The 21034-nt window shown below is 31.7% G+C and overlaps 2 protein-coding genes across 5 annotated transcripts in view; one reads left to right on the top strand and one right to left on the bottom strand.

The window, feature by feature from the left end:
* The window catches only part of LOC129799524 (NADP-dependent malic enzyme), a 150910-nt gene that overhangs the window by 78080 nt on the left and 51796 nt on the right, over nt 1-21034 (bottom strand). The window lies entirely within an intron of this gene.
* The window catches only part of LOC129799522 (serine/threonine-protein kinase D3), a 47221-nt gene continuing 40560 nt past the window's right edge, over nt 14374-21034 (top strand). For 2 of the 4 annotated variants that reach the window (XM_055843477.1, XM_055843474.1), the window contains exons 1-2: nt 14374-14593; nt 15047-15527. The gene's annotated coding sequence lies outside the window, so the exon portion shown is untranslated. Of the gene's footprint in view, nt 15528-21034 lie in introns of all 4 variants that reach the window. The other 2 variants (XM_055843475.1, XM_055843476.1) reach the window with 1 other exon arrangement.

The raw sequence follows: 21034 nt of genomic DNA, 5'->3' as shown, positions 1-21034 counted from the left end.
TGAATGTTGTGTAGTCGCAGTGAAAGGAATTCTGAGAAGCTGTTACCGCACAGGACAATTGCAGAAGTTAGTGATTCAGAATATGTGTACAAATTGCTCTTGGAAACATACTATTTAATTTTCTCTTATGTCTAATTCACATTAAAGACAAAAGTTTGAAACATTTAAACGAAGAGAATTTAAAGAACAAAATATTTCCATATTGGAAAAGGAAGATGGTTATTTTCCTTATTGTAGTCGAGAAAAGAGTCTCAGCTAAAAGTCCAGAAGAAAGGTAAGTAAAGACAAAAACATTTCCTGCAACTCCGGATAGAATCGAACTCTCTTCACTTTTTGTAAAAGTGTTCCCGATGCCCTGCATAACGATCTTTCCAAAAATTTTACATTACTTTTGAGTGTCTTATTGCAGCACATGAGAACGATAAACTACGTGCTATGGTGATCGGGGTTGTGCCTTTACATAGTAAAAAATATGTAAAAATGCAAAAAATATATAAAATGTAAAAAAGAAAAATTAAGCATTTTTGAATCTTTTAAACATTTCCTGTAAGCAATATCAATATTGATATTGCTTACGAGGAATATCAAGAAAACATTCTTGGGAAAGTCATGAACAAAATTTTGTTATGAATACCTGTTGATGTGTAGTAAGTCAACGATTTTGTACACATAAAACATACTTTCTGTGGTAAAATAACGTTACTATTTTCTAATTATTCGTTCTTTGTCCACAGATTGGTATTTCAGAATGTTGTCTGTGTTAAATCCTCAACATGCTGATTTTTTTTTACCATTAACGTATAACAGAACGAAAATTAATATTGTTAGTATACATGTAAAACAATGAGACATAAAAATACAATTTTTCCACTATTCGCAAACTTGGAAATAGTACGACTTGATCAATGAATTTTTAAAATCTGAAAAAAATACTTTTTAATAATTTCTAATAAAACGGTTAATATTATACTCAAATGTGGCACAACTCAAGCTTAAAATGATTTTACGTGTATGTAATACACTCACAGCTGCAACACGAAAAGGTTAAAATTGCAAATAAAGACCGCACAGCTTCAGCACACAACGGTTAAAATTGAATATAAAATACTCACAGCTTTCGAACGAAACGTTTAGCAATTTAGATCTCCTCTTCACTCGCATTCTGTGCAGATTTTATTAAAGATCAATATAATATTATAATTTCTTTGTGAATTTTTGGTTAATCGTTAGTCTCATTTTGATAAAGATGGTTTTTATAATATTGTCACAGAAACATTCGTTACCACAGAATCAGTGTTAGCAAGGAGACAATGAATCTCTTCATGAACATTGTTTTCTGGAATGTGATGTCTTGGACAAGGTAGCAAAATCCCCAAAAATATCGTTATGAAGAGAGCAGGAAATAAATCATAATGTCAATTATTTTTACAATATTGATGATTAGCAGAAACCACAGAATTGGAAAACTCCCTGAGCATGTAGTTATAGAAGTTCAAAAATTATTAATTGTTTAGATCAGAGGTGCGCAAGAACCGTTGAAACCGAATGAACGTCAAAATAAGTTTGTTCTTGTAGCGTTTTGGCCATTGACGTGCATGTTTCATTTGAAGTTTATTCGGTTTCAACGGTTCTTGCACGCCTCTGGTTTAGATGGTTATTATTATATTGGCTCAACCGGGTAGTAGAAAATTTGTAATGGGATTTCCAGTAAATTTCGTCATGCATTTTAGACAGCAAGCTTCACAACAAAAAGCCGCAAAATATTTTACTGTGTACGTACAGTGATATTTTTGATTGAGTAAAAAAAAATTGAATATGATATTTGATAGATATCAATCAATTTAAAATTTTTTACATTTTAACTTTATATGTTAAAAATGTAGAACATATTAAAAGCTTTTTTTACTGTGTAAAAAACGATGTAAAACGTAAAAAAATCGCCCAACCCTGATAGTGATACAAACATTTTCAGCAAACACGACATAGTACAGTGACTTCTATAATCTATGCATTTCGATTAATTTCTTCTTTTTTAGAATCCACAATTTGTCACATTGAATTTTCAGCATAATTGGTAAAAACAACATTTGCAAATATGCTAATAACTATTTCTCGAGTTTCTCTCAATCCCTGGAAAACCCCGTGAGCTAAACCATTTGAGAAATGTCTAATGAGATTTGAGAATATTTGGGTAAGTCATTGAAAGCAATAAACTCATTCAACTAAACAAGAAACATGACAGTGATTTTAAATTATGTACTTTTCACTCTTCTGATTCAGCAATTCTCTCACATTTTGTTTAAGTGAAAAACGGATATTCAATTGAGTGAATTGCATTTAATTAAACGGAATCAAATTAGATGGGATTTTGAGATGTCACAGTCCTTGTCTACATACAAATTGTATTGGTCTGTTTATTAAATTCTTCTTTGCCATTTTCATCGCTTTTGTTAAATTCCTAACACATGTTTGTTGCTCTGTTAAAATATTGTAATCGATTTTATCTGTACACCTCTTGTCCAATCTGAAACTAATTTCAACTACAGTTAAACTCCGATGAAAATAAATTAATAAATAAATAATTCATAAAAAATTAAATGACATTCGTAGTAAACATTGTAGAATTTTAATATCAGCTGGAGTATAGTTTATTGACATTTCAATCTAAAAAAGAAATGTATAATATTAATAATAAAAAATAAAAAGAAAGCAATTCGTAAACTTTCTCTTTTTTATTTTTTTAAAAGAAATAAACTCAGGAGTTTTCTGGGAAAAATATTATTTCCGTTATATAATAACGATCTGAATTCTATTGCTTAAAATCGCAATCAAGACGAAAATCAAAACAACTTTATAGTCTAATTTAAACTAATTTCATTTAGTAGAGGACATGCTATTTTTGTCTTTATTCAGGATAATGCTTATTATTATGACCCGTATTATATGCTCTCACATGGCACTATTAGAACATGGTTTAAATACTTTAAATAAATTTCCTGAACTTAGATCTGACTTTATAATTAGGTTATTGTGCATAAAATTTGCCAATTCTGTGCTTAAAGCCCCCATATTAAATACTCTAGTAGAAAGAAATTGTCAAATATGATACCTTTTAATATTATTGACATTATTTAGATTTTTAGAACTAACCCAGAGAGCACAGTTAGCTGAAAAAAGCAGCGTATTCAGCATACTTGTACTAAGTCGATCAGCAAAAATATGCTGACTGGTTAGCAGTTCTCGAACAAAAAGTGCTAACCAAATATATATGGAAATGGCACTGCCTCGAGAGTGTTTTTTTAAGGTTAGCATAATTCAGATTAAGTACTTATGTTTTCAGCTAAATTGAAATCCGTTAGCATTTGGTGTTGGCTGGGAAGCTTGAGGGTTCTCAAAATTGATTTTTAGAAGAAATTTTTTGAACAAGTTGCTTACAAGATCTGTTGCTATTAGGGGAATGTAGGCAAGCTTCGCACAGAGTAAACCTTCAAACGATGCGAATTTTCTCTTTGTTTGCAAACAGATGATCTACCATTTCTCATCTCGTTTCATAAGCTTAATAATGATCTATCTTATGGCTAAGATCGCACTCTGTGCGAACCATGCCAACATTCCCCTACTGGATAATACAGATCCAACTTTTCCCATATTAATTTGATGGAAAGGTATAACAAGTTTCAAATGTTCTATCTACTCTGAGTAATTGTAACTATCGGAAAGTAAGTTTAAAAAAAAAAGTATCCGAAAATCAAGACCCAGCTGCATTTTTGAAAGGCAAAAAACAAACGAGCAGTAAAAAATTCTAAATGGGCAGTAAAAAATCAAAAATGAGCAGTAAAATATCTAATTATGGTCAGTAAAAAACTTAAATCCTTACAAAAATGGGCCTAATTTATATATTTAACATTTAAAATAGTTCCATATAGAGTGAAAAGCCTTTTATTTTCCCTTCGCCAGAATTTGGACGATAATATCACTGTTTCAAATTTTTTTGTTACTGATCAATTTTAACTTTTTACTGCTCATTTATTCAATGCCTTTTTGAAATAATCTATAAACGAAATTTTCAGAAAATATAGCCAAAATGTTGTTCTTTTATATGGTTAAGAGCTGGAATTAAATAAATATTTTAGTATATTGCAAAAAATAGAAAAAATATATTGTTTAAGTCTTAATTTTTTTAAGTTCTTTTTTCACTTCTGGCTCTGTTTCAGAAACCTAAAAATTAATTCAATGTTATTTCAAGGTCATTTTAAAATTTTAAATTAACAGTTTCTATCACCTTAATAAATATTTCAGTATTCCTTAACACATTAAACTTCCTAATTTAGCACCAATTCCCCTTACGAAGTTTAAAAATTTAATAAACCAATTTTCAAATGTCCACTATCCATCTTTTTACTTGTGAAAACATAGTAATAGAAAGTTAGAGAACTTAATGATGTGAATGAAATGGATCACTTCCCAACAAGGCACCTCTGTCATGGGAGAGCTCAGTAAAGATTCTGACTACAAGAGGATTTGTGGATTTCAATGCAAAAGCTCCATCCGGAAATTTGAATGAAAATTTCGCTAAATTATCCATAGAAACACTCAATCAATCAACCCAATCAACCTCACCGAATGGCTCTACGGTCTTCAGACACGAGGTACATTATAATTCCCAGATTTTTCAGTTTTTAAAAATTCTAAACAGTTGCAGTGATTTTTGTAGAGCTTAAGCGAGTATTCCATATAGATAAACAGGTTAATTCTTAGGTTTGAAATAGAAGTGAAAGAAAAGAACTTTAAAGAAAATCGAAAGTTGTTTAATTGCAATAAAAATATTTCATGATAGGGGAAGGCTTTCAGGCTTTGAACACTTCATATTTTTCCCATATTTCTTTTATGAATCCGACCTATGGCAATATATTTCAACAGCTAGTCTTAACCCATTAACGACGAGACAGTTTTCGCGGACCGAAAATCAGTAATAAAAATGAAACCGATATACAAAATCAGTTAAAGGTCTTACATCTAGCCTTAGAAAATCCAACAGAGCCTGATTTGGTGTATTTTGTACTTCTATGAACGATAGGAACAAAAATAGCCCAAATATTTAAGTAATTTTTCTGACAATACCAATGAATGATAATTTTCACTTTAATGAAAAATATCATGTTTGAGTATTGTAGTTTCTTTTTCCAAAACGGTTTCGCATAAAAAAAAATTGGAAGTATAAAAAATAATTAAAATTAATTTTCATTATGACAATTTAAAAATTCGTAATTTTTAAGCTTAAAAATTTACTATTTAGCAAATAGCTGGAGACTTGCAAAAAATATCCTAGATTCTTTCAACCCTCTCCTTTGTGATTACGTAGAAACATAAGAAAAAAATAACTTTATGTAGTCAGGAAAAATTATTTTCTTTATGGGACACCGGTGTTCCAATCGTCCTTAAAGGGTCAAATCACACATATCCTAAAAAAAAAAGAAGTGTTCAAAGACAGAGTGTATGCGAAGCTCGAAAGCTCTCCCTATTTAGAGCAGGAGATCGTTTTACGGTTTTGCACTCACGTTGCAAATATAGAGTAAAATGAAATGAAGAATACGTAAAACAATCAATAAATACAACAAAGTTTGTGAAAATAGCGCATCTGCAATAGAAAACGATTCCAGGATATTTTCTATCACATTTTCTCTCGCTTTTTCTGAATAAATTTATAGAATGAAAAATTTACATGTATAGAATCTAGAAGGATGTAATGGATTCTCTTTGGAAGTGCCTTAGAGAAAGATTTCAGTAGAGTTTTACTACCCAAATTTCATTCATAATTTCTGCACTGAAATGAAGAATCGGAAGAATCTCTATTGAGACTATAGGATTTTCCACTGGGAATCAACAGGATTTTCCATGGAGAATCTTTAATGGGAGCTACAATTCATTTTTTATTCATTGACCTTTGCGTCCTGTTCCTATCACCCTAATTGCCTACTGAACCTTATCCTTATCATACAAGCCTTGTATTCTGTCACTCATATCCTAACTAATACCATGACCTGTACCTTCTGTGAGCCTTGTCCCTCTGTCATTGGTCTCTCTATATTATCCCCTGGAAACAAGACATAACCATCTCATCTGAATATTTAAAAACCTTTAGACATCCAAGTGTAAATCGAAAATGCTGCAAAAGGAATGGAGATAGAAAATTTCAATATTCAACACATTTCATAATAGAGAAATTGAGACATCATATTCATATTCATTGATGTTTCCCAATAACAATCAAGTGCCACCACCCAAAAAGACCCCCTATTAATTATTCACAACCACAGAATGGGATAGGAGAACCCACTGACTATGACGATGAATTGAAAAGCTGTGAAAGAGCGAGCAATTGGACTGAAATGTAGCCAACATTTCCAATTTCATTAGAACATCCTTCTCCAACTTCTTTTTTTTTGTTGCTGTTGTTGTTCATGACTTTCTCTACCAGTCTCCATCTCTTGCACCAACAATTCAGTGTGCAACCCTATGAATTATTTCCTACACATCCTTCTCTTCCAGACAGTTTATGGAGAAACCTTTCAGAAGCACCAAGCGAAGAGCTTCCATCCAGGAAAAACAAGACTTTGGCTTACCATGTGAGGAGCAAAACAAATTTGTCTACCTGTTAAATGTTGCAAGTTGAATTAGAATTTAAACGTCTGTCTCGATATGGAAACAAATAAATTTTCCACATTTCCCTTCACTGTATATAGCTCACTATTTTTTTGCCAGCAGAACAAATGTTTCTGATATAACTCTGAAAAGAGTTGATAAATAAATTATTTTCCCCAGAGCATGGCAAAATATTGCAAGAGTTGCATTTTTTCTGAATTTCAATTTTTCACTATTCAACAGTTTTTTTTATTTCTATTTTGCTCGATAGAATACAGTTGAATATGACGATGCATTTTAAAGATGAGAATTGAAGAACTAACTGTGGAAAACCACAAAATAAAATGAATTTTTCGATTCATTTAAATTTATATATTATACAAATGAGTGTTGGAATGAGTGTTAAAATAACTCCACATGGAGTGAAAATTGGTGTTACATTCTACCCTTACCTTGTGTTAAATAACTTCCTCTTAGAGGAGTCTTGTGACAACTCTCAATAAGGCTAGACTGAACATGTGAGTGTTATAGACCAAGCCTCATATTTATATAATTGGCCTAATTTTAACAAACAAATAGTTGTACATCGAGTGTTGGATTTACACTCGTGACTGATCACTGAAGGAAGTATCAGTGCGTTACTTCGCTGTTAATCAATTTCTATGTAAAATTTTATATAGAATAAAAAGGAACTAAAAAGGTTTTCGATATAAGGATATACTTCAGTCGAGATAATTTTCGTTTAGTTAAATTAACATGTAATATCAAATGTAAAATTTGTGGTTAACTGTTTACAAGTATTTCGAAATTGAAATATTGAAAATTTCGAGTTCATAAAAATTAAAATAAATTGAATAAACTATAAAAAAAAACAATAAATTCAAATGCAAATTTATTTATTTTTCTGTTGTTGAAAAAGCGTGAAATTTTAAAATTTGTTTAAAAAAAACTTAAGAAAAGTGCTGGAAAAAATGTTTATCGAAAAAATTCTATATAAACGTATTAGAGGGTTAAAATAAACTTCAATTGCAATTCCAACCTTAATAAGAGGGTTAGTTGTCTCGATAATAGCTTTAATAGCTTTTTGTTACAAATTTCACGTGGCAAACAGTGCTTCGAAAACCGTGAAGAAGAGTTACTATTTAATGTCTTTTGAATATAATGTTGCTTTTAGTGAGTGCATTAGTGTTCAAGCTCAATTATGACCAGTTTAATGTTTTTACCTCAATATTATTATCAGTGAAAAATAAAGATATAAAGGCAGCCTCCACTTTTAAAAGCACACCATATAGGCTGCCTTCGTACAAATAGACATCACATTTTCAATTTCCTAAAACTTAGGACTTGTGGGTACTAAAAGTGGAAGCTGAATGAAAAAAGAACTTCTTTATGTAATAGAAAATAAAACCCAATTTGGAGATTTTTCAGATTTTTAATAAACATAATTTTTCGTTCAGAGGCAGACCATATTCCCCGATTTCATTTAAAACGAATAAAACAGGTAAAATTTCAAATAAATTTGACATAAATTGGGATTGATTTTTAAGCTCATATATATTTTTACTGCTGGAATTGTTTAGAAAGAGCATTAATATATGACCAGCGCACAATAACTTTTGTTTGTAAACATGTTTTCAAAATTTCCCATGAAAATGAGCGGGATGACTAGATATAGATCTCACTCACTTTCATTGAAATGTCAAAAACATATTTACTAAACAAACGTTATTATGCGTTGGGTATTACTTATTTCGTCATCGACTCATTACTTATTTCGACATCGTTATACGTAACTATGTCGTTAATAATGATGTACATTTATTCTTAGAAATCATTTGTCCGTTAGAAGAGCTTAGAGACCAAATGGTTAGAGATATCGATTTAAATGCTTCGTGGACCTCACCAAAAGTCTAAATTAGTATATTTTTAACATAAATTTCAATTTATCTATCGCCCATCCTCGGTAGACTTAGCTCCCAGTCGTATTTCTTCGCTGGATTTAAAATACATCTTGGAGAGCTTCTGAAGGAAAACTTTTCGGACGGGATGTTTGAAAATTGTTATACTCGATATATCGACTTACAAGGAAAGTATGTTAAAAACTAAAACCAAATTTGGCCAAAAAATTTTTTTTTTCATTTCTCACTTGAGACTTTGTGATACGTGGTAAAATCTGTCTCCACCCTTATTTATCTTCATCTGAAATTTAATTGTATTACTGCTACTGGATTTTGTATCCGTATTTAATATATGATTTATGAATCGGTTTTGAACCTGTAAAAATACACAAAAACATAATAGCAAAATTGGTAAAAAGTTTGTGAAATGCTTGAACTCGTAAGATGATGCATTACCCCACGTTTTATTTTTTTCTTGCAACATAAATTTCTCGAGCATGGCATATAATTGACAAGTTCGTATATTCCGCAAAATGCTTTTCACTTAGCTAGCTCTTTTCTTTCACAAGGACGAGAAACATTTAAAATTCTCTTGGCAAAATAAAGTCTGAAAGTGCAAGAATTCCAAGAGACTAAGCAAAGTGAAATTACTGATGGGTATAATTAGTGAAGAAATTGTCACAGACTTTTGCTAAAATACCCATAATTAGAACACATAAGAGCTACTAAGCAATGAATAAAATATTTAATAGTTAAGTGCTATAAGTAAGAAACTTAAATTTAACATTTGGTAAACTTATAAAATTTTCCAAGATGCACATTAGAGGATTTTTGAGTAAATTACAAGAATTTGCACTAAAATAGAGGCAAAATTCTCGAAAATACATTCTCATTTATGAATGTGGGAAAAACTAAAGGGAATTAAGCAAGTGTGAAAATGCGCTATGTTAATACGACAAAATCTCATTACATTTGTTGCTTTCTCTCCCTCAAGTATTCAAATTAACGCACTCTCAGGGGGAATCACATTGAACTGACAGGGTACATGAATTTGGGGAGATGTTTTTGGGGAAATGTTTATACTACTGTACTTATCGCAACTTATCACTGTGGCAAGAGCTTACTCGTATATGACAACTGAAGTGGTCGTTAAACTAATAGAAGAAATCTATGCTATGATTAATTTTTAAATCCACTGATCAATAAACTTAATAACGAGGGAGATAGGGTATAGAATACACTTAGGGGAAGGCTTTAAGGCTTCGCCAACACTCTGACTTTGGGCACTTCATATTTCGACAACATGGCAACATATTTCAATAGCCAGTCTTAGTTCTTAGATCATACATTTCCTGAAAAAATAAATCAGATTTATTAAAGGAACATGGGAAAAATATGATATGTTCGAAGCCAGAGTATATGCGAAGTATTAAAGCCTTCCCCTAAATAGTATCAATGCTAATAATATTTTTATTAACACTTTGAAGAGATGCGTTTGAATTGAATTTTGAATAAAAATAATTTATCGGTTATGAAAGGGTTCACTATCGGTTCACAACCGATTAATTCTATGGTGAGAAATATATACATTTACATAAAGATTTCAAATTTATATAAACAGAAAAATAAGATCTCGTGAAATAGTTCGAAAATGTTTGTGAATTACTACTGGGGACTTATGAAATTCTCGTAAATCGTATAATCTATTACGAAGTTCGTAAAACTTTGTACTTTTTTCCGCATTATTGTTTGTTGAATAATCTCTTGAAGAGCATTTTTATTCTTTTACAAATATTTCTTCGTAAATGTTCATAAACACACATAAAAATAGTCGTAAAATTTTCTCATTTGATTCGTAAATTTTTGCTAAACAAATAAAAAAATTACGAAAAAAATGTTTGTAAAACGACAAAAAAAATTGCCAAGTGATGATGCTACAAACAATGTTTATGAAACTGTACAAACTTTTATGAACTTGTTAGTGGGTTATGCAATTTACGAGCATTTTGTAAGTCATCAATATAGGAGTTCACAAACATTTACTAAAAATTAACGAAATATTTTTTTTTGTTTAAATAACATACGCTTTTAGTCTACTCAATATCTGTCCTTGAAGAAACCGCTATTAAAAAATCAAGGTTAAATGTTTAAATTTCAAAGCCAGTCGGTAAACCTTTAAGAATGATTAGGTCGGTAGTACCCCAAAAATTTTCCGACCATCAAAAGTTTTATATTTTCCTCTACATAGTCAAAGAAAAACATTAATTTCTAATCATGAAAAATCCAACTCCCCTAAATTCTCTTTTATTTCTAAGCTAGTTACAATATCTTTGTAAACCTTTAGGGCTCCTACACATTGAGAGTAATTCTCGTCAAAAATTGCATTTCTGACAGAATTTTGACGTTTCCATCTACAGCTGTGCAGACGATTTCCGTCAAAAAAGAAATTTTTGACAGAATTTTGAATTTGAAAATAAGTAGATGCCTTTAAATTGAATGGTCAAGAGTTGCTTAATTGCTTATTCAGAGTACAGAAATTTATGTCCATATTTAACAGTTTTTCCTACACAATCATAGGGATTTTGCTTAAATATGGGCATGAATATCTCTAGTGTGTAGAGGCCATAAACTCAGGATAAGAACATTTAATTTAGACACTAAATTCAACTAAAATTTTTCAGCTATCTTTATCGCACATTTGTGAAGCTCATTTGCAAAATTGAATAATTTTAATTTACTTTGCATTAGGGTTCAATATCATTCTTGTATTCGATAACTCATCTGTTTCCCATCCAATTTCCGATAAACAGGTGAGACAATTTCAAATTATCTTAAAGTGAATTTATCGGCAATCACTCATTTAAAATTTAATTATATAATTGCATTTTCACATGTCTAAGTCTAAAATGCTAAGCATTTGTCCTATCAATCAATATGACTTCCAATGGAAAACACAACATTGAAAAAAAGGGCATGTGCAAGGAAAAAAATGATAAATAACCTTCATATTTTATCCTTTCTACCATAAACTCCTTCGAGGAATACAGCCCAGAAACTCGATAATGATAGTATATTAAATTTGCATTTGGGGACCGTCTTACAGTTGTGATTCATCATCGCACCAATTTTACCTTCCATCCATATAACGTGAAATTTGTGGTCATACAAAACAGTGTATAATTTGTATATTATGTCCGTTACGGTGAGTCACGTTCATATCTGAATCAGATATTTATTAAGAGAGTTTTTTTTTATTAAGTAGGTAAGTAGTTTCTAATTTACAGTGACACAGCATAAAGGAAAATTCACCTACTTAAAAGCAAACTATAGGGGAGGTTGTAACAGATTACTGAAGGATCAGTTTTAATTCCTAATTCCCAATACCTTTATAAAACGAAAGATACAATTTTAAAAATTACTGACACAAAACATATGCTACATATCCACTAAAATCTTTAATTTTGTAACATTTTCATTATAAAATTAAAATATTTATAATTTTATTATAAAATTCAATAGATAGGAGTGCGCTACCTTTGAACGCTTCAAGTTTCGGACAATTCAGTATTTTCCTATGTTCTTAATGGATCTGACACATGGCTTGAGAACAGTTGAAGACTTGAGAACACTTGAGAACAGTAAAGTGCTAAGAAACAAATTTTATTTTTTCATTGCAATAATACCATTGTAGTGCTATTCCCATGGAAAATAAACATGTTTTTTTTAGAACTTTACTGTTCTCAAATGCTTCTACATAATCGGCTTTTTTTGTGTTGGTTCCTGGAACAATGAGAACACGGCGAGGACGACTTTTCTCTGTGTTGAGTCTCAACACAAAGAAAAGTCGATTTATGTAGAAGCACTTGGGAACAGAAAAGTTCTAAAAAAACATATATTCTCATTTTTCGTTGGAATAGCACCATTACAGCGTTATGCCAATGAATAATGATCATGGACATGTTTTTCTAGAACTTTACCGTTCTGAAGTGCTTCTACATCTACATAGTTAATTTTTCTTTGTGTTGCTACCTGTCACGTATGTTCAGCGATTTTGAAACACGACAAGGACTGGTTAAAACAGTCGTGACAGAACTTATCACAAAGAAAAGTCGATAATGCAGAAGCACTTGAGAACAGTAAAGTGCTAAGAAACATAGAGGAGACCGGGATAATTTTAGTCAGCAAATCAAGCTTTTTCAGAAGTAGCATTAGGATATTGGCTGTATAAAACCGAGTAGTTCAAAGCTCTAAAATGCTTGACTGTTTTTTTTTTTTTTGAGAGGATAATGAAAAAAGTATGCTACACGTGCCCCGGCCTCAGTAGATATGAGACGCTCAGAGCAAAAGTGGTCTCTTTTGTATGCATTTCCTTATTAAAATAGCCCACTTCTGCTCTGAGCGTCTCATATAGCGATTTTTGGGGTACAAATTTCCACCAGTTTTTCAGACGAAATTGCTGAAAAACTGGTCTTGGGACTGGTCTTGGAATGAGGAACGTTTATCATCTTATATAAAAAAAGTAGATAATTGATATCCATGTGAAAAATAATTCTCAATTAACTTTATAAAACCAGAAGCAAAATAAAATTATGATATCTTCACTAGTAATTCAAGAAACCAAATACTGGACCAAAAACTGTAATATCAAAATAATTTTATAATATTAATAATAATAATATAACAATAACGGTGGTACAACGTTCCATAGAGGAACTAGGCCTTGGGGAATCAGTGGTGCAATAGGCAAGACCGTTGACTCGATAAAAGGGGATTCGAACCCGGAACACTTGCATCATAGACCACATGACCCATTGAGTGCCTCCCTTTTATAATACCCATTTTATAAAAATACTTCTAAATTGTGGGCTAACAGGTTCGGACTTATTAATATTTCAGGGAATAGGGATGTGTCCCTACTTTCATTAAAAAATACTTTGCTCAATGTACTTTTTAAGGGAAATGAAAAAAAATCTGGCTAATTCTACCTCTGGTTAATTTTACCCCGGTCTCCCCTATGCTCTTCTTCCTCTGTTACTCTTATTCTAAAAAGATTATAGGGACACAGTTTGACTTTTTTGCAAGAAAACATTATTTTTATGATTTTTATAATTAAAAATGTTTGAATAATGTTTGTAATTGAGATCTTTATAAATAAAATCTCTAATAAATAAAACCTTATTTTATGAAATGGTAACCATTTAGTCAAAGTGACGGAAAAGTAGATGAGAGGCCCTAAGTTAATCCACCCTAATTACTACATTCCACTTAGAAGTCACTACTGAACATTTCTTTAATGCAGTGTTTTGAGGCAGAACATTTTATTTGGTCATTTTAAGTTCAACAGTGTGCTACTCATGGGCCATTAAAGTCTCAATTTTCCCTCCACAGAAAACAACATTCTATTTGGCCGGTGAGGAGCCGTCTCGACATCACTTAATCCCTCTACTTGATTCTTTGAGTTTGTGCCGAAAGGGCATTGATTGCTCCTCATCATTTTCTCTCTTTGTTCTCCACCTTTCTCCATACATTCGTTGGATAGTCTCCAAGTACGGAGATTGGGGAAAAAGATTTTTGTGAATGTCAAGATGGAGAGCATGAAGTTAGAGCTATATTAGACAGCTCACTGGAGTATACCCCGCCTTTCCCTGCTCCATCGCTGCAAAACGCCGCAATGGGAGCGAGTATGAAAGAGATGACTACTTAGGTATCCCCCCTGTGTATAAAAACCCGACTACACACATACATAGCAGACACATGGAGGAGCGCAATAGAATATTTTCTCAACACTTTGCCAGAAACATGAGAGAGAGACCACCGAGACCGGGAGCACCATTGAAATTCAGTCACAGAATCTCCATTCAACAGACTAGTTGAGTCCGCTTGGCATTTTTGCCCCTCTGTCGCGCAAATGGAGGCATTCAGTTGTTGTCTGTGAAGTTGGTGCTTCTGGCAAATTACTTGCCACGATTGCGTCCACTCCCGTAGATATTGTTGGCGTGGACAAGTTGGACCTCACCTGGAATTGGTGTCCCACGAAAGCCACCAAAAGAAAAGTGTGAAGAAATTCGTGAGGGATTTTGTTAGGGGGGCTAGTGAAGAATTTTTCTCTAGTGTGATCAACTTCTTTTTGTGTTTGAAGTTATATATCTTACATATTATATATATATATAATATATATATATATATACCTTCGAAAACTTCTCACATTCTCTCCGGATGAATTAATAAAAAAAAAGAGTTCGTTGTGTATTTGGAAAAGTTATTCACACATATACCAACAAAGCATTATATCTTCCAACTTCTGAGGCATTTGGAGGAGATCTCACGCGCGCGGTCCCCCCATCAAGAAAACCCGTCAAGCCAGCCAACACACAAAGTTGTGGATTCCATCAAAAGAGATTCGTGTCATCGCGCGTAGCATTTTTATCTGTCAACTCAATTTTCAGTGCCACAATCTCATTTACGTCTTTTTTTTACACCATCTTCCTCTGGGTTGTTTGTGGCAGCGCCTTTTTTATAATCTGCTGCGTTGGAAACATCAACAACCAAAAAAATAATAATAATCCACGCTCAATCTCTCTTCAAAGTGACAAAAAAAAATGTTCTAAAACACAAACGTGTGAAAACAGATATATAAATGTGAAAATTTTTCATTAAAAATAACAAGAAAAAATCGTCTAGAAAAAAAACAAGTTGAAGTGGTGATAATACGATGGAATGTGAACTTGAAGGGAAAACAGTTCCAAAAAAAATTTCCCCAAAATAATTATAATTTTCAATGTGAAACAAACCCCTTGGTGTAACTTTTTTTGACAACAACAACAACAACAATCTTCCATACCTTTTCATTTAATTTTCCACACTCATTTGGTTGTGCCTGTGTGATTTTTTTTCTCTACAAATACCTTCATCCTCCCATCCACAACAAAACTCATCGGAGAAGCAAAACGCGGAAAACTGGTGAAAAATTACACCGAACAAGAACAGGTGAGTTGAGACAGAAATGTAGATCAAATAATTTTTGATTTTTACATCATCAATATCAGAATCAGGCCTTTACGAAGTAGTTGTGGTAGTATCCATATTGGCCGGATGAATAATTCCGGTTACTTCATCACAAATTTAAATAAACTTTTCATTTTTCTGACACATTTTTAAAGGTTTTTAGCGTTCGAATCCGAATCTTATATACAGGGGACTGACATTAGTTCTGAAAAATGCAACCAGTTTTAGTATGAATTTTTACCTGTTTTCGTACACATTGCACGAAATATCTCCAAAACTACGTAGGTTGCCAATTTGGAGTTTTCGGTTGCCTTTTCGTTATTAAATTGGCTTTTATTGTGTTTTTATATTATTTGCTAATTCATTCTACAATGACAGAAAACAGCTAATAAACTCAAAAGTTCTTTCGGCACGCTAAAAACATATGGGAAACATAGGAAACGTCATGCCCCTGGTTATATAGGTCCACTGTATAGTCAAGTGTGCTAATCCGGGCGCTTCGCTATCTGGATCGTTTAGGACTAATCCACTTAAAATAATATTTTTATTTTTATTTCCGTAATATAGTCACTACAGTAACATAATATAACTATTCAAGTTTGAGAAAAAGCAAAAATAATATTTTTTTTCCACTAAATAAGTGAATGTAATCGTCGACTCATTTCAATTTTCCTCGCTTTTCCTTGTGAAAAAAGTATTTTAAATCCAAAGGTTTAATTAAAAGTGAATTAAGATGACCCAGTTAGTGCATGCTGACTTATTTCAGTATTATCATTATTTTATAAATTTTCTTTAATATTTTTGATATTTTTTTTTAATACTATGTTTCTGAATGAAACAGTGAATAATTCTATGGATTTATAAGAAGTAAAAAGGAATTTCAATAGTCCAAAAACAAGCGTTTAAGTAGCACTCTTCGGAAAACAATCCAATTACCGCACCTTACTATACGTAACATATTTAGGATAGGACAACCTCATCTTGTTAAAAAAAAAATAATTGACGAATTAAGTCAAAAATTCAAGAAAAGCAGATTAAAAACCACTCAAGAAGAGAGTGGGGCAGCTTCACATTCGCAAAACTTTAGAGAACGCGCATTTTCTTTAATAATTGTTCAGTACTCCGGAAATTATCTGTATATTTTCGTATAGCCACCCCATCAGAGAAACGGGAGAAACTTTTTGATATTCACGTGATAACTGATTCAAACTGTGTATATCTGCCCCACCTTCCACTACTTATAGAAATCGTACAGTTTAGTCGAGACACAAACTATTCTCAATGTCTTTTTATAGTTTTATTTTTCCTATGAAAGTCTTACTTGAAAAATACGGTTAATTTACGAAACTAACTACAAAGAATTAGCTTCAATAAAGTTCATATTCGGTTATTAAATGAGCCTTAAAAAAATTGAATTGCATAAAACTACCCCTCCTGTTAAAACTTGTAAAAATCGTATAATTTAGCCGAGACACGAACTTCGTTTGCCGTTATGCACTCGTCTTATTTCTTTTATTACATAATTTTCACACAAAAAAAATCTCAAAATATTCTACAGTTTAACTTAATAATTGTGAATTTGTCTGTAAAGTGTAATAAAAAGAAATCTATTTGCGAAATACTTTAAGGATTTGACGGTCCATAATGTGATTCTGCCCTTTCAGACCAAACCAAAGAAAAAAAAAAGGAAACGAATTTATATGTATCCCATGCATTTCAATCAATATTGGTAAAATGGAAAAAAAGCATAAAGCTCCTGAGAATCTCTTTATTGGTTTCTCTCTTCTTGAATTTTCACATGAAATCTACCCTTCTATTTCACCTCATCACTTCACAAACTCAAACTACAGTGAGTGTCATGAGTTTCGAGACAATTAGTTAAGTTGCTTTTTTTCGTCTTTGATCCTAGACATAATGAGAAAAGTTTAATGAAAGATTGAAAGAACTGCTTTACAAATTAGTTCATAAAGTAGTTGAAAAACTGTTTGGAACTTCTATCCAGAGAGGACAAACACTTTGCAAATAGATCTTTTACATTGGGAAACAGTTACAGAGTAGGAAATAAGTTACTAGTACATAAATTACTAAATGGACTTAATATAAGATTCCAGAAACAATTTCACTTTGTTGCAAATAAAACTTTGTAGTTTGCAATTAGTTTAAAAGGACAACAAGAAAACTCTTTCATTGAATAAAAACATGTTTAAACATTAATATAAATGGGACATGACGAAGAGAAAGAATTAATAATTCTTATACTTAAATGATATTTAATGAGACAAAGCAAATAGTTATTTAATTTTAAATTTCCGTTTTTCCTCTTTTTTAATAAATCTTAATTTCCCTTAAAACGTCAATTTAATCACATATCAAACGTAAATGCTTGACATGACATCCTTATCATCTACAATAGCAAGTCTTGTTAGCCTTGTTAGTCTTGTTATTTCAGTGAGCATAGGCAAATTTTTGATGAAAAACGTAACGAATTTAATGTAAAATGCACTAATGCCCTAGACACACTTACGATTTAAGACAAAATACGGGAAATCAGTTTCCCATTAACTAAGCCGTTTGTCTACTTAAGTCGAGAGACGGATTAGTCAAAAACTAATGAAAATATAATCTGATTATTATTTTGATTATAATTACGTTAAGCCGTCTCTCGGCTGAAGTCGTAAGTGTTTCTAGGGCATTACCCTAAGTCTAGAGAATTTATCATTATAAAGTATTGTTTAATAACTGCAATTTGTAATGCAAATTAATATGAGAGTACGATAAGAATATTTAGGAAGCACCAGAGAAAAATAGTTCTAGTTCACACTCCACGCAAAATACTCTTCACATAACCTCAAGTTTTACATTTTGTATTCAACAGTCAAGTAAAAACGTGTAAAATTCAAAAAATATTTTTAACAATCAATTTAGTGTTTTATATAATAGTTTGTTAAAATTCATTAAATTCTATAATGTCTAAATTTGAAAAAAAAAAACGATTTCTAAAAAACGATGTTACTCTTCTAAAATGAACTTCAATTTCAATTTATTGTTACGTAGAGTCAAGGAACCCTATTGGTACTTTAAGTCCTCGTGTAAGGACCTGTTGTCATCCTAATTTCATACCCTTTGGGATACAACATTTAAGCATACAGTGGCAGCCAATAAAATAGAATCACTCCTTGAAACTTGAGTTTTTTAACTTTTGGTAACTTTTATCTAGTATGTTTAAAAAAAATTAATTAAGAAATGTTACAGTAATTGCCTTACGTAGAAAAAGTACAGTACTGGCCGCAAAAGGTCTGTATTTTTACTTAGAATGCATCTAAAGTGATGTTCTGCTCGGCTAAAAAAATAGAATCACTTTCATTTATAGTTATAAACTGAAATTCATTTCGAGTATTTCAAAAATAACAACATTTTAGTGTAATGTCAGTAATTAGTTAGTGTCTTGATAATTAATTTTCCAAGTTTGGATAAATGAAAGTATGAAAAATTGGAGAAAATGTAGAACTTTCTTGTTAGAGGCTCTATTGGATTTTTGAGGCTACGAAAGCATGGAATGATCGTAAAAGTCATAGCTGACCACAGTAAATTACGAAAATCAAAAATCCATAACACAATATAGTGTTTACGTAAACATAAGACTCGAAATTTTGGACGGCACCGGTTCCACGGGTCAATCGTATTAAGAAAACAACAACAATTCAGGCTATTCGAATTGTTCAATTGTTCAACGGGCACTTAATGGGTCAAGTGGTAGAGTACTCGCTCTATGATGCAAGTGTCCCGGGCTCGAATCCCCTTTAGGTCACCAGGAATTTTTCTGGTGTTAAAGGTGTTCGGATTGCATCCAGTGAGCTTCACTGCACTTGATTCCACGGGCATGGGACTGACAACCCTATCCCGTACAAGAAAAAATAATATTGCATGTCTAGAAATCCCCTTGTGGGAAGGCCTAGTTCCTTCATGGAATGTTGTACCAGCATTATTATTGTTATTATTTTTCCCGACGCTCACCGGTCCCCATTATTACTATTTAGTATTGTATGATGCATTTGAATTATCCAAAGAAAGTATACTTACATAAGATTAAAAAAATGAAATAACATAAACAAAAATAGACTGAAACGCCATTAAGTTTTGGATAAGACGCCGTTTTCTATCTCTAGAACGCTCATTCTAGAGAAGAACTTTACAGTTCCCTCAAGGGAACTTGTCGGGACAAGCATATTACGATAGGAGACCTATGTACATATAACTTTAAATTAGATAAAAGATAAAAGAAAAGCAAGAACGATTTTGATGATTTAATTATTCGACTTTTTATGTAAAAAATAAAACTATTATCCGAAACAAAACATTCCAATTCATAAATAAGTATTATTTAAATAAAAACCCAACTTTTCAACTAATTGTCACTAAAATTGTAAATAAACAGATACAAATAAATAAATTTCATAAATGTTTTTCTCTACTATTTACAAAATTATTCACCTAATTATAGTACTGAGGACTATTAAAAAGTCATTTCGCTTCAATATTATTTTACATGGTTTATTAGTTTATCCAAGAAGTTTATTTTTAAGTCACAATCCATGGTAAGCCTCGTAAACCTACTAAAAATTGGAAAATAAGTTTTGAGTGAAAAAAGCTACGAATTTACTCGTTCGGAAACGATTTAATTATTCGATAATATTTATTAAGCAAATTTTCGAAAAATAGAAAGTTCGAAAAACAGTAAGTTCAATCAATTTAACACTAAACCTACCAAAACCCGGTCAAATTGACCGGTTTAATAACTTTTTAAAATTACGAGGACAATGTCACTATCACACTGATTGTCCATAGAGCTGTGATATAGAGCGGCTACCCGTATCGGGGGATAAGATAGAATAGGAGTGGGGAAGCATAAGGGGCCCAATTAGTGGCCTGGATGCATCGGAATATCCGAAATGGAGAACTGACCCCTGACAAAATCTTATCTTATCTTATTGTCCAATTTGTAACACTATGTCCAACTTATATCACTTTACCCTATATCCTGATAACAATGCCTGATGAGGATCATAATAAACACGATTAAAAAATATGACAAGTTTTTAATGGAAAATGGGGAACTAAAAATTCCATTTACCCCATTTATCCTCTAACTCTGTCTCAGTAAACTGTCCACAGCCCCGTTGACTGGGTTGACAATTGTCAAATTAATCTAAACCATTTTATCTTGATAATGTTTGAGCCTAATTGGGACATATTAAATTTCATGAAGACCACATTAGAAAATATATTAAAAATCTAATTTATAATGTTAAATTAACAATATTTTCTAACACATATGCTAATCGAACTGCAGCATCTCATAACCAAACAAGAAGCATTTTTTTAGTCAATAACATGCCCTTGAAGTTCTCACTTTCAATGAGCCCCAAATAAAAAGATTGTTATGAAAAATTCATACAGATCTTCTGGAAACTGTATTCAACAGTTGGTTC

This window comes from Phlebotomus papatasi, chromosome 1 (assembly GCF_024763615.1).
Source record: "Phlebotomus papatasi isolate M1 chromosome 1, Ppap_2.1, whole genome shotgun sequence".
NCBI lineage: Eukaryota > Metazoa > Arthropoda > Insecta > Diptera > Psychodidae > Phlebotomus > Phlebotomus papatasi.
The sequence above is the reverse complement of the archived record's forward strand: the minus strand, read 5'-3'. Positions and strand labels throughout refer to the sequence as shown.